At 47.9% G+C, this 8241-nt stretch overlaps 1 pseudogene; it reads left to right on the forward strand.

The window, feature by feature from the left end:
* The first annotated feature begins 286 nt into the window (after positions 1 to 286).
* On the forward strand, positions 287 to 1802 carry LOC147103001 (mitoregulin-like; annotated as a pseudogene).
* The last annotated feature ends 6439 nt before the right edge of the window (positions 1803 to 8241 follow it).

Consider the following 8241-nt stretch of genomic DNA (forward strand, 5'->3'; position numbering starts at 1 on the left):
AGTGGGACTAGCTGAAGGGCTCTTGCAGAGAGCTGGCACGGGCTCGACGGGCCGAATGGCCTCCTTCTGTGCTGTAACCATTCTATGATTCTAAGATGCAGCAGGTTTAGCTAATCAGGGTATTTTTTATATCAACTGCAAATATTTGATAAATACACCTGGCCTACTAACAAAGAGCCAGCCCACTGCATAATCATGAAACACAGTTAGCTCTGAACCACTTTCACAAGGTTCGTATCTCTCCCTCTGTGCTGGATTTTTGCTAGTTTATTAACATTTCTTATTATCATGTGAGCAGTTCCTCTATTCCCAGGGTCGCATATAGGGGAACATTTCCCCAGTTTTCTCCCCTTCTCTTCTGAAGGCAATAGCTCCTGATCACCTGGGGCTGGAAACCCTCCAGTATTTTCACTATAGCATTCTTCATGTGTGAGCCTAGACAGCGAGTGTCTGCAGGCTGCTTGACTATGGAGAACACTAGCTGTTGTCCGTTTTCATTCTTCTCACAGCCAGAATCACTGGACAGAGATCAGGAGCAGGGACCCTAGAGTGGGAGATGAGCAGTAATCTGGAGTTGGAGGTGCGGAGTGTGCTGGCTGACTGGGACATGTGACTAAAGAAGATCGCTACTATGATCTGACATGAGCATTTCACACTGTTAAAAATACCCAACACTAACTTGGGTAGTTACATCCTCAGTAAGGCTGAAAGTAAATATTTATCCCTCCCCTTAGGTGTTCTGTGCTGTGACTGGAACATGGCTTGGATGGCGTGTGTGGAGTTTGAGGCTCCCTGCTGCCATCTCAGCTGTTTCCTATCTCACTGTGGAGGTGAAGATGGCCAAAATGTCAGAGAAGACACTGCAACTGGTTGTCATTCTGTCATTCTGTCCTTCTCTTCAGGTGTCACTGTAGGCTGGCAGACCATCAGACTGAGGAGAAGGTACCAGTATTGGTGAAAGGAGCGGCTGCAGTCCAAACTGGTCGAGACTCAAAAGAAACTGGGCTTAGCTTAAGAAATACTTGTATCCACAGGGGCAATGAGGCCAATAACACACAACAAGCACTCGGGATGCAGGTAGTGGCTCTGAGGATACCAGTAGAATCGGCTTTCTGAAGCATTCATGTGGAGCAGCATCCTCACTGTACTAAACATTTCCTAGAACAAAAGACTCCTGTGTTTTATATTGTACAGCCCTGTGTGATTCCTGAAATGTTTACACAGAAAGCTCTTTTGCTTTGACGCTGACTTGCTGCTCCTCCTTTTGTTTATGTGCAAAACATGATTTAACTTCAAGGTGATTTCTGCATTTTAATGGAGGCACTGTTTCCAGTACAAAAGCTGTAGGGGTATTTACTAGCAATGGCAAATACTGATCCCTGGATGAGTTCCCAGATTTTTTTTCTCTTTCTCAGACAGTACTGCTCATGAACTAAAATTGATGAGTACAGATGAGAGTTTTCAATCAAAAAAGAAGTTTAAAGTTGAAAATAAATTTATCCTGGAACTCCTAGAATAAATGCCACTCCTAGCCCTACAGTAACTATCACATGTAAGTGTCTTTTAGTGATAAGCATCTGAATGGCCCAAAGAGGAATATTACACAAAACATTTTTTTTTTATTGCTTTGTTTCTCCCGATTGCCCTAAATGCAAAATACAGTATTCAGGTTTAGCTCTTCTGAAGTTGCATTGAAAGCTGGATCTTAGCTGCTTCATTTACTTCTGGGGGAGGAACGGAGTGTTAGTAATGAACCGTATTAAATGATGAGGTTTGAGAAGGTAAGAACATAAGAAATAGGAGCAGGAGTCGGCCATTCGGCCCTTCGAGCCTGCGCCGCCATTCAATAAGATCATGGCTGATCTTCTGCCTCAACTCCATTCACCGGCCCTATCGCCATATCCCTTGATGCCCTTACTAGTTAGAAATCTATCAACTTCTGTTTTGAATATACCCAATGACTGAGCCTCCACAGCCCTCTGGGGTAGAGAATTCCAAAGATTCACCACCCTCTGTGAAGAAATTTCTTCTCATCTCAGTCCTGAATGGCCTACCCTTTATCTTGAGGCTGTGGCCCCTGGTTCTAGACTCCCCAGCTAAGGGAAACATTCTCCCAGCATCCATCTTATTAAGCCCTGTAATAATTTTGTATGCTTCAATGAGATCCCCTCTCATTCTTCTGAATTCAAGAGAATACAGGCCTAGTTTACTCAATCTCTTCTCATACGACAGTCCCGCCATCCCAGGAATCAATCTCGTGAACCTTCGTTGCACTCCCTCTTGTATCCGTGTGTTAATGGAGACACGGAATGCAGGAGTTGGTTTACAGGTGTTTACTGAACAAAGTCTGGAGGTGAACTAAAAGATACAAGACACTATACAGGCTTATATAGCCCGAGTGGCCACTACCGGCATTACAGTACACGGGCTCTTAAAGGTACATACACCACAATTCCTCCCCTTTTAGACAACCAGTACATAACATTTTAAGTAATCATTAATTAACATGTTTACAAGAACAATAATCTACACATTTGCTGCAGTTAATCAATTATAAGTCAGTCTCTCTGGAGGCTTCCTGACTCGGTCCGGATAACGCCTCGGTGGTGTAGTAGTTTTCGGTGGTGTAGTAGGTTCTTTTGGCAAGGTCGATTCGGCTTGAATGCCAGTGTCGGGTTCATCTGGTTCCAGTATCACCGGATCGGAGGTAGATACTATGGGTATCTCTGCTTCATCATTAGGCGTATAGAGTTGTGGTGTAGGTTGTCCCTTTTCGGATGACTCTATGATCTGGTCAGCATGGCGCCTTATTATGCTTTCTCCAATGTCCACGGTATACATCAGCGGTCCTAGTCGTGTGCAAATAGTTCCAGGCTGCCATTTCTCGGTACGGTAGTCCCGGGCCAAAACTTGTTGACCTATCTGGAAGGTTCTAGTTGGCCTTTCATTCATGCCTTGAAATTGCCGGTTCTCTACGTCCCTTCTGATGTTTGGCTTGATCAAATCCAGCCGGCATCTTAGTCTTCTATTGAAAAACATCATGGCGGGAGTTTGGTTTGTAACCACATGTGTTGCATTCCTGTATGCAAACAAGAAGTTATCTACCTTGTGTTGTAGATTTATGTCTTCATTACCCATGGCCTTTATGGCCTTCTTGAAGGTCTGGACAAACCTTTCAGCTAATCCATTGGTGGCGGGATGGTATGGGGCGGACGTGTAGTGCTTAACCCCATTGTTTTTTAAGAACTTCCTAAATTCTTCGGACACAAATTGCGGTCCATTATCAGAACAGATCTGTTCAGGCAGCCCATTCCTGGCAAATATGGTCCTTAATACTGTGATGGTTTTTTCCGTGGTGGTGGAGGACATCTTTATTACCTCCGGCCACTTGGAGTGTGCATCAACCGCGATTAAGAACATTGAGTCCATAAATGGACCAGCAAAGTCGATGTGTACCCTTTGCCATGGAGATGAGGGCCACTCCCATGGATGTAGTGGGGCTTGTGGTGGGGCGTTTTGGACCTTCTGGCATCCTAGACAGCTCTTGGTCATTTCTTCGATGTCTCCATCGATACCTGGCCACCACACAAACGCTCTGGCTAGGTTCTTCATTTTCTCTCCACCCAGATGCCCCTCGTGAAGCTCCTTTAGCACTTTATCCTGGAGTTTGGGTGGAATTACCACTCTGGATCCACACATCAAGGTTCCTCGGCACACTGACAGCTGTTCTCTTCTTTGCGAGAATGCTGGCAACAGTGGTTCACCATGTGCTGGCCATCCCTTCACCGTTAAATTGTAGACTCATGAGAGAGTCGGGTCATTTCTCGTTTCCTTTTCAATGGTAGAATTTGTTACTGGTAGACATTCCACTATGGTTGAGTGGAACATCTCCACTGGGTCCACTGTAGGTGCCTCTTCTACCGTTGGCAACGGTAGGCGCGATAAACCGTCAGCATTCCCATGCTGTTTTGATCCTTTGTATTCTATGTCATATTGGTGTGCCCCTAGGAAAAGGGACCACCTCTGTAGCCTTTGCGCTGTCATAATGGGAACGCCCTTTTTAGGGTTGAATATGGAGACGAGGGGTTGATGGTCAGTCAACAAGGTAAATTTTTGTCCGTGTAGGTAATGGTTGAATTTCTTCACTCCCCATACCAGGCTGAGTGCTTCTCTGTCGATCTGGGCATAGTTACGCTCAGCTGAGTTCAATGAGCGTGACGCAAAAGCTATCGGCCGCTCCGAGCCATCAGGGAATCTATGCGATAATACCGCTCCTACGCCGTAAGGGGATGCATCGCACGCCAGTCTGATTGGCAGTGATGGGTTGTAATGAGCCAACACTTCCTTGGACGTGATCAAGCCTTTGCATTTATGGAAGGCACGTTTACAGTCTTCGCTCCATTTCCAAATTACTCCCGTTTGTAGCAGTGCGTTAAGAGGTTGCAGAACAGTTGACAAGTTCGGTAAAAATTTATGATAGTAATTTATCAATCCCAGGAATGACCTTAATTGTGAGACATTTTCAGGTGCTGGGGCTTTTATGACCGCTTCAATTTTTTCAGGTGACTTATGCAACCCTTCTTCGTTAATTATATGGCCACAATATGATATTTGTTTCTGGAAAAATTCGCACTTCGGGCGATTTGCTCGTAGGCCCCGTTCTCTCAGCCTAGTGAGCACCTGCTCCAAATTGGCAAGGTGCTCGTTGTCGTTTTCTCCTGTTACAAGGATGTCGTCTAGGTAGCATTGAGTCCCCGGAATCCCTTGCAGGACTTGCTCCATAGCTCTTTGCCAGATAGCTGGAGCTGATGCTACTCCGAAAACCAGTCGATTGTACTGGTACAGGCCTTTGGTGTGTGTTTATCGTGAGATACTTTTTAGAGGCCTCCTCAACCTCCATCTGTAGATATGCCTGTGCCAAGTCAATTTTGGTGAAACGTTTCCCTCTGGATAGTGAGGCGAAAATATCTTCTATCCTCGGAAGAGGATACTGTACCGTGTGAAGGACCGGGTTTACAGTCACCTTGAAGTCCCCACAGATGCGAATTTTTCTCTGTTCTTCAGATTTATCATTATTCAACGTTTTCTTCATGACCGGGATGATGGGTGTTGCCCACTCGCTCTAATCTATCTTGGATAACACGCCTGCCTTTTCCAAATTCTCCAGCTCTGCCTCGACTGCTGGACGAATTGCGTATGGCACCGGCCTTGCCTTAAAAAACTTGGGAATTGCCGCATCTTCCACTTTTATTGAGGCGGTGACACCTTTCAAGGTTCCTAGTTCCTGTTGAAACACCACTTTGGCGTTGGCCAAGATGTCTTTTAATCGTTCAGGTATGACGTCATCATTTTTTTTCTTACTGGTCACCGTCAGTGCCTGAATGGAGTGCCAGTCTAAACGTATCTTCCTGATCCATTCACGTCCCAACAGCGGTGGACCACCATCTTGCAGAACGTATAAATACAACTTCTGTATTTCCTTGCCGTTGTATACAACAGGCACCCTTATTTTCCCTCTGGGGTATACTTTCTGCCCCGTATATGTCTTCAAGATAATGGATGTGTCTTTCAAAGGTATATGCGGAAATAGCCGCTCGTAATCCCGTCGACTTATGACGGTCAGAGCTGATCCTGTATCTAGCTCCATTTTAACTGGGGACCCCACTATCGTGAGGGTAACCCAAATGGTCTGGTAATCTTCTTTGGCAATTACATTATGTAATTTGAGACAGCTTAGTCTCTTGTTCCCGGAGTCGCTATCGCTCCTCTGGTCTTCGGAGCTACTGTCCGTTATCATTTGTACCTTTCTGTACTTTACCTTATTGATTTTTTTTCTGTCAGTGGATTTTTTGTTTCCAGATCGGCATACACGTGCAATGTGTCCCATCTTTCCGCATTGCCTGCATGCTTTGTCCTTGAACCAGCAGTCCCTCTGGTCATGGGTGGATCTGCCGCAGCGATAACATCTCTCGAAACCCCGTGTCATTTCATGGGTGCCGAAGTCCTGTGGCTTTTGCTGTATGATGCGCTATCAATTACTCATAAAAGACTGAGAGTTAAGAGAGTAACTAAAGGCTTTTATTAGCAAAGAACAGAGCATGCCTCTTGTGGTTGACTGGGTTCCAAGAAGGCAGGGGGCTGCAGGTCAATCACCTTTATACCTGGGCCTGTGTGGGTGGAGCCAGCCGAGACATGTTGAGGCATGCATAGGTACAACAGTGTGTAACAACAACAACAACAACAACAGTGGTTTACCACATTCACCCCTTGTTTAAAATTGAGTCCGGCGGGGTGAAGTGTACTAAAGGTTCGTGTAAGTAAGTCTATCAGGTGGCCTTGTATGCCGTCCTGATCGTCGTGGTGGCGGCGATGATGGTGCAGCATCCAACGTTGAGTCTGGCGTCTCATTGAGTGGTTGGGTGGTCAATGACGGGTCCTGGGGCTGCGGCATGCCGTCTAGCGGGGTTGGGTTGTGGGTAGTGGTGGATGGCAATGGTAGTGTTTCAGGGGCACCCAAAGGTGCGAGATCTCGTGTGGGGGCTGTGTCCTCCCGCCCGTCCGGGTACGCTACGTACGCGTACTGGGGGTAGGCGTGGGTAGTGGTGGATGGCGAGGGGGGTGTTTCGGGAGCACCCGAAGGTGCGAGGTCTCGTATGGAGACTGTGTCCTCCCGCCTGTCCGGGTACACCACGTAAGCATACTGAGGGTTGGCATGGATGAGGCTCACCCTCTCGACCAGGGGGTCTGTCTTATGGGACCTCACGTGCTTCCGCAGTAGGACGGGTCCTGGAGAAGTCAGCCATGTCGGTAACGAGATCCCCGATGTGGACTTCCTGGGGAAGCAGAACATTCTCTCGTGAGGGGTAGCATTGGTGGCTGTACAGAGCAGTGACCGAATGGAATGGAGCGCCGCAGGGAGGACTTCCTGCCAGCGAGAGGTCGGAAGGCCCTTAGATTTCAAGTTTAAAAGGACTGCCTTCCAGACCGTCGCATTCTCCCTTTCCACCTGGCCATTCCCCCGGGGGTTGTAGCTGGTGGTCCTGCTTGTAGCGATACCTCTCGAGAGCAGGTACTGCCGGAGTTCGTCGCTCATAAAGGATGAGCCCCTGTCGCTATGAATATAGCTAGGGAAACCGAACAAGGCGAAGAGGTCATTCAGACATTTAATGACCGTGGTACTGGTCATGTCTGAGCAAGGGATGGCAAACGGGAAACGGGAGTACTCATCAATTATGTTGAGGAAGTACACATTGCGGTCGGAGGAGGGGAGGGGCCCTTTAAAATCGACGCTCAGCCGTTCAAAGGGGCGCATGGCTTTGATCAGGCTTGCTCTGTCTGGCCTATAAAAATGCGGTTTGCACTCGGCACAGATTTGGCAGTTCCTGGTCATGGTCCTGACCTCCTCGATGGAGTAGGGCAGGTTACGGGATTTGATGAAGTGAAAAAACCTGGTGACCCCCGGGTGGCAGAGGTCATTGTGGAGGGTCTTCAGTCTATCGACCTGCGTGTTGGCGCATGTACCACGTGATAGGGCATCTGGGGGCTCATTGAGTTTCCCGGGCCGGTACAAGATATCGTAATTGTAGGTGGAGAGTTCAATTCTCCACCTCAAGATCTTGTCGTTCTTGATTTTGCCCCTCTGCTTATTATTAAACATAAAAGCTACTGAACGCTGGTCAGTGAGCAGGGTAAATCGTTTTCCGGCCAGGTAATGCCTCCAATGTCGCACAGCTTCCACAATGGCCTGGGCCTCCTTTTCGACAGAGGAGTGTCGAATCTCGGGGCCCTGGAGGGTCCTTGAGAAAAAGGCCACGGGTCTCCCCGCCTGGTTAAGGGTTGCAGCTAGGGCAAAGTCGGATGCGTCGCTCTCCACTTGGAAAGGGATGGACTCATCCACTGCGTGCATTGTGGCCTTCGCAATATCTCCTTTTATGAGAGTGAAGGCTGCACAGGCCTCTGCTGTCAGGGGGAAGGAGGTGGACTTGATGAGGGGTCTGGCTTTGTCCGCATAGTTGGGCACCCACTGAGCATAGTACGAGAAAAACCCTAGGCATCTCTTCAGTGCTTTTTGGCAGTGGGGGAGGGGGAGCTCCATAAGGGGGCGCATCCTGTCGGGGTCGGGGCCGATGACTCCGTTCTCCACTACACAGCCAAGAATGGCAAGGCGCTTGGTACGAAACATACATTTGTCCTTGTTGTATGTTAAGTTCAGCCGCTGGGCCGTACGGAGGAATTTCTCTA

Source organism: Somniosus microcephalus, chromosome 21 (assembly GCF_052327205.1).
Source record: "Somniosus microcephalus isolate GS21.2 chromosome 21, FLI_Smic_1.0, whole genome shotgun sequence".
In the NCBI taxonomy this organism is placed as follows: domain Eukaryota; kingdom Metazoa; phylum Chordata; class Chondrichthyes; order Squaliformes; family Somniosidae; genus Somniosus; species Somniosus microcephalus.